Consider the following 7,242-nt stretch of genomic DNA (forward strand, 5'->3'; position numbering starts at 1 on the left):
TTGTAAGGATAGAAAAAACGTCCTAGTGAGAGCTTGAGGGGGACAACTGATAGGACACCCCAATTATAATTAGGGAGAGCCAAGGATTGTGTTTCAGTAGCACAACCTAGAATCCAATAACATAATAATAGAATTGAGCCATGGCAAGGGATATAATAAACCACAATATAACTCATTAGGGCTTCCCACAACTGGAGACCCTACGGGCTATCTAGAAGAGTGATTATCATTCAAAACTAGAGACCCTATGGGCTATCTAGAAGAGTGGTTATTTCCACATCGCCCAACCTCTTAGCTATGTGAGGCTTAGGGACTTCTTTATTTTAAAAATATGAAGAATTTATTTAGGAAAATGCATAGACATATAACATTAAAATGATGATTAATATTGGTAATCATAGTATTAGATAACTTCACATTTAAATTGAGTCAGTATTTTTTTTTAATACTTTATACATTTATATTTCAATTTAATTTTGTAATACTTACAAACACATTAATTCATCAATTTATGAATATATTGTTGACCTATATAACAACTACAAACATTGATAAAGATAATAATACTTTGAGATATCATTGAATGTTCATTTAACTCTGGAGTCAACTTCATTGAGGTACAACTAACCTTTGATATAGTAACATTTTAAGAGTTCACAAGGATATTTAAAAAATGATGATTAAATAATGAATGGAGACTATCCTTATGATTCAACTCATGCATAATGAATGAACTTTATTATTACCTCATGCCATAATAATATGCCTATTATAGAATGCATAGACTCCCTATGGTTTCTTATGGTTCAACAACAAATATAATAGTTGCATGTGGACACTACATCTGAGTATGAATGAAGATGTAAGAAGGAAGGCTTCATGTAAATACTAAACGAGAAGATCAACCTCTATCATTATTACACTAATAATTGTCCTAACTATTATATGAATATTATTATTTAATACATAGTGATTACTACATTATAACCTTAGTTGTAATATACTATTGGTTTTAATTTTGTAAAGTTACTTGTTGAAAACAAATTCTTAATGAAAACAAAATTGAACACACAAATTTACATGGATACTTTCCCGAGCAACAAAAAATGAGAGTAGTAATGTAACTATGATGGACGTGGTGGTTGGCCATGTCCATAAGTTCCAAGATTGGACATGGGGACATCAAACATTGGTTGGTTTAGTCCATAACTTCTTCCCCGAGAAAAAGTAGGTGGTATCATGTCAATTGGATGAGATAATATAGGACATTCCGGAGGTGGTACCATCCCAAGTGGATGATATAATATAGGACGTGGAGGAGTTGGTACCATGCCAATTGGATGAGATAATGTATGGCCTTTGGGAGCTGGTACTATATCAATTGGATGATATGATGTAGGACCTTTGGGATTGCACATGGGGACATGGGCACTAGCTGTTGGTTCGATGCCAATTAGATTAGGAAATTGGGAATTCTAGAAGATTTTTAATTATATTGTTCTTTACAATATCAGAATATAATATGTATAGATCATCACATCCATAAATCCAAATCCATTAACCTTGTATTAGAATACAAGGACAATTCGAGAACCAAAAAATAAAAAACATGGTTCAATTAACCTTGTATTAGAATACAGGGACAATTTGAGAACCAAAACTAAAAACCATGGGTTGAAACAGTAGACCATTAAAAGCTAAAATTATGTGTGGAAATTTGCTAAAACCAATGTGCACTATTAGCTCGAGGAACACACATGTGAATTTTTTGAATAAATTCATTTTATCATGTAGAATTAAAAATAAATTAATTTAGCAATAGGTAATTTAAATATAATCAAATAATTAAAAGATTTTATATAATCAAATAATTAAAACATTTTTTCTTTGGAAAGAGAATAGATTTGAAAAAAATACCTTTCTTCGTACAAAACATTCCTAAAAACAAACATAAACTTTGAACAAAACAAACAACTTTTGGATTGAAATTTCAAATTTGAAATGGTCATGTCTAAACACAAACACACACATAAGTTTCATATTCACAACTAATCCATAGTGGAGTTTCCAGTCTTGTATGGTAGAATTTGGGTCATGTAATTCAAACCAAAAATATTCCATAGTAATGGATTGTTACACAATCAAGAAGTCAAAATTGGAACCCACTCATCCCCAAAGCATGTAAACATGTGATGCAAGACTAAAGAGAAAGAGTCTTTACTTGAACTCAAAGAAATAAATCCAAGGCCGCACTTAATATCATGTATAAATATCAATTTCTAAGACTAAAATGCATAATTAATGAGACCAAACTTATATATATTACAATCAAAATATAATTAAACATTAAACAGTGGTAATGTAACTAGACGTGGTGGTCGGCCATGTCCATAACTTCCACGACTGGACATGGGGACATCAAACATTGGTTGGTTTAGTCATGAGGTGGTATCATGTCAATTGGATGAGATAATATAGGACGTTCCGGAGGTGGTACTATTCCAAGTGGATGATATAATATAGGACGTAGAGGAGTTGGTACCATGCCAATTGGATGAGATAATGTATGGCCTTTGGGAGCTGGTACTATATCAATTGGATGATATGATGTATATCAATTGGATGATATGATGTAGAACCTTTGGGATTGCACATGGGGACATGGGCACAAGCTGTTGGTTCCATGCCAATTGGATTAGGCAACTGGGAGAAATGAGACTGTAGTTTTTCTCTTCTCTCCTCTTTTTGTTGGGAGAAATGAGACTGTAGCTTTGCTCTTCTCTCGTCTTTTTGTTGAGCCAAAGCAACATAAAGAGGCTTGCCCAGGACAACTTTCTTATTCATTTCTACCAAAGCTCGGGATGCATGATGAGGAGATGAAAATGAGACAAATCCTGAACCTTTACTATGTCCATGAAAATCCCTCATTATCTTGCATGAAGTGATTGTGCCATAAATAGAAAACAGTTCTCTCAACTTGTTATCATCTATGCTATCATCCAAATGTTTTAAATAAAGATTTGTTCCAGATTGTTGTCTCAATTCAGATTTCTTCAGTGCTTTTCCGACGTACCATTCTTTGCCATCAATTTTCTTGCCATTTAAACTCTCAACGCACTTTGCTGCATCATCGACATTCTCAAAATTGACAAATCCAAAACACTTTGACTTCCCTGCTGCATCTCTCATCACTACCGCACTGATAATTGTTCCATACTCATCAAAGTATTTCCTTAAATCTTCATCATTCATGGACTCTGATAAATTGTTCACAAAAACATTTTTAAACTTGCCTTTTCCATTTGTTTGTTCCTCTGGCTCTGGTTCCTTTTTCATTTGTTCTCTATCCTTCTTTTTCGCCAGCTTCGTTTGTTCTCTCTCTTCCTTTTTCATAAATGGGCCAACATAAATGTGACTGTCATTTATCAAAGTACCATTCATACATTTAATTGCATCTTGCGCTGCTTCGTCTTGCTCAAAATGCACAAATCCATATCCTTTAGATTGCCCTGATGCATCTGTTGCAATTTTGGAAGAAAGAATGGGTCCGAACACAGAGAATTTGTGATAGAGGGTTTGATTGTCTACTGCTTTGTGAAGATTTTTAATAAATATGTTTGCCGACCCACACTTGCGGATAGTGGGGTCACGGTGTGAGTACATTATCCGAATAGGCTTTCCATTAAGGGGTGTAAAATTCAAGCTGCGTAAAGCCTCTGTGGCATCTTCAGCAGTGCTGTAATTGACATAGCCATATCCCAGAGAAGTCTTGGTCATGGCATCTCTACAGATGCGAACACTGACCACCGGGCCAACCTGCTGGAAAAGTTCCTGAATCTGGGCGTCGCTAACATTGGGCTCCAGATCCCCCACATACAGAGATTTGGGCCGTACTGATTCATTCGCTTTCTCGCTGCCCCCATTAGTAATAACTTCCTTACTGTTACTGCCATTATTAATAACTTGATGATTCTCTCGCCCATTATTAATAACTTCACTGCCATTAACAACTGCGTGTTGTTCTACGGGTTGGACTTTAACAACTGCCATTTCTGCGAGTCTCACGGCAGAAAATCGATTCAATCGAAATAAAAATATTCAAAACCCACCACTGATGTTTTGATCTTTTGGTTCTTGGTGGCAGATTTATCGATTTTGCAATGTAATCAACTCCTTCCTTCGCACAACCTGTTTCAACGTAATCAACTCCTTCCTTGGCACAACCTGTAGTGGTGATATACAACTCAATCGTGAGAGTGCGGCACCAATTCAATCGTAGTGGTGATATATACATATTTAAATGGGGTGGACGGAGCTTTATTTCCAACTCTTGGGTTTTTCTTCATGAGTCGGCTAGCTGGCATTTGAATTGGAAATCTGAATTGTATTTCCAGCTATATTATTTTCGCAATATAGTTGGAAAACCGAATAAAAATTGTATTTTCGCCATATCGCTGGAAAACTGAATAAAAATTGTATTTTCCCAAATTCAATAAAAAACGCCATTATGAAAGTAAAAATTTGAACAACTTAATTTTAAGTTAAATTAATTAATATAGTCTTTAATTGAAGTACAAGGTAGAGATTGCAAATTATAGTCTTTAATTGAAGCACAGGGCACAGATTGCAAATTATAGTCTTTAATTGAAGCACAGGGTAGAGATTGCAAATTATAGTCTATTTATATCACGGAAAATGACAACCATTTTATTTAATTTCTACAAATAAAACATGGTAAAAAACAAAAAAATTGGTTTACCACAAATAAAACAGGGTTAAAAACAAAAAATTTCTAAATTACAGAATTTGAAATAAAGGTAAATTTTATATTTTAAAAAATCTAAAACACAGAAAAAAAATCATAACATAAATTTCTATATTACAGAATTTGAAACAGAAGTAAATTCTATATTTAAAAACATTTACATAGGATTTAGTTTTGAGTTTTCATTCTTAGATTTTATTTTACATGTTTTCTGTAATTTGTCCCACATTTGTTTCTGATCATTCTAAATAAGAAGAGTTGTAACATCTTACACAAGAGGGCATTGTTGGAGACAAGTAAACATGACTATTCCGCTTAAAAAAGATTTCATAATTTTTCTTTAAGGATTTGAATATAATGATGGTTATTTTCAATTTTTAAAATTTTGAAAAAATAAGTGTCTATATGATGCATACTCTTGAATTTTTTCTTTAGATCGATTTTTCTCGTATCAAATTCGAATTCAAACTAGAATTCTAATTTGCTCTGTTAGACACGTGAAATAACAAAGATTAACTAGTTTCTTACTTTATATCATTTAATAAAAGATATAGGTCAAAGAGTTTGTTACTTTATATTATTTAATAAAAAGATATAATTTAATAGATTACAGAGTTTGTTATTTTATATCAGGTCCGTTTTCAACTCATTGCAAGGTTATTTTAGTATTTTTCCCTTTACACGTGCGTAACCTACATGTTTGTGGTGGAATAGAATTATTGATAAAACCCATGCATCTGAGTGACAAGTATGAGTTTGAGTATAAATTGGGGAGAAATGAGACTTTTTCCCTTTATAAGTGATACACTATAGCCATCAATAATTCTGACTAGTTCTATGAGACTTTTTCCCTTTTTCCCTTGAGTAGTTCTGGATGCTTCTGTATAAAATTCCTGTCCTCCCATGTGGAATCTTCAGTGGGTAAGTTCTTCCAATTGATTAGATACTCTGAAATTGATTGATTTCGTAGATGTCGGGTTCTTGTTTTCGTGACTGCTTCAAGTTCAATTATGATTTTTCATTCCTCGTCAAGTTCTGACAATATTGTTTGAACTGGGACCTTATCACCTATAACCTTCTTTAAGCATGAAACATGGAAAGCTTGGGGCACTCAGGAAGCTGTAGGAAGCTCCAATTTGTATGCCATAGTACCAATGTTTTGCAACACTTTTTAAGGACCATAGTACTTTGGTGATAATTTATTATCCTTCTTAGCTTGCTTGAGGGACATTTGTTTGTATGGTTGTAAGCATAAAAATATCTAGTCGCCTATGTCAAAACTTCTTTCGTTGTGATGTTGATCTGCCTGTTGTTTCATTTGATTATGCATGAAAGTAAGGTTATCCTTTTTCTTCTTGATATGTCCTTTTATATTGAGAGTTTGAGGAGTGGTAATTCTTGCCAATCCATTACAAGAGATGGTCCGATTCATTTCTTGTTTTTCTGGGGTTGGTTCCTGGTGTATATCCTCTTCTTTTGACGTTTCTTGATCCTTTTCTTCCTCCTCTTCATAATTTCTTCTCAGCACACTTATGACCTTTAGTGTATTTGCTATCACAACTTTAACAAAAGTCATTTTATCCTTTTTCTTCCAATTTTTGGTGAAAACATTGTAGGTTGTGGAAGGCTAGGAGCAAGAACACTTCCATCTTTATAATTGTGAGTGGTAGGATTTCTTGTTGCCATAATTTGGCTTTCAATTTTTCTTGCCAACCTTAATGCCTTCTCCAATGAATCGGGTTCCCAAAGACGAACCTCATGTTGAATGCTATCCTTTAAAGTACCTGTGAAGACATCAATCCTCTGCTTCTCTGGAATATCATTTACCCTTATATTCAATTTCTGGAAGTACTCAATGTGCTCTGCCATTGAACCCTTTTGTTTGAGATTTATCAATTGGCTAAAGAAGGAGTTGCTCTTTGTATCCTCACAATGTGCTATCATTTCCTCCGTGAAAATTGACCAGGTGACAAGTGGTTTACGAGAACAAAGCCCTTTATACCATATAAATTGATTCGGTTCTAAATATAAAGATGCAATACATACCTTTTGTAATAGTTGCACATCATATAGATCAAAATATTTCTCCATCTGTAGTATCCATGTTATGGGATCCTTGCCATCAAATTTCCTCATATTGATCTTTGGAATATGGTGGGTCTTCAATCCAATGTTAGATTCTATGAAATCATGATTAACATTTATTTTTTTCTCATCATGAGTTTCCTCTACTACCTTTTCGTCATTAGGAGGATTTTCTTGTAACAGATTTGTCCCACCTTCCTTCAAACCTTCCATGTCTTTCTTCAAATCTTCCATGCCTTTCTTCAAGTTTGCTTTCCTACCACCAACATTAGCTTCCATGACACATATAAAACTATTTATCTTAGCTTTGATTGCATTCTTCAAATCATCCATCCAATTTTTCTTACTAGGTGTTTCTATTTTCTTGATTCGAGTCATTATTTTTCTTGCTT

The 7,242-nt window shown here is 33.8% G+C and overlaps 1 pseudogene; it reads right to left on the reverse strand.

The window, feature by feature from the left end:
* Positions 1 to 2,586: 2,586 nt before the first annotated feature.
* On the reverse strand, positions 2,587 to 4,050 carry LOC149175637 (polyadenylate-binding protein 8 pseudogene; annotated as a pseudogene).
* Positions 4,051 to 7,242: the final 3,192 nt, after the last annotated feature.

Source organism: Pinus tabuliformis, chromosome 4_1 (assembly GCF_031772625.1).
Source record: "Pinus tabuliformis cultivar Carrire ecotype Pingquan chromosome 4_1, CPIR1, whole genome shotgun sequence".
Taxonomy (NCBI): domain Eukaryota; kingdom Viridiplantae; phylum Streptophyta; class Pinopsida; order Pinales; family Pinaceae; genus Pinus; species Pinus tabuliformis.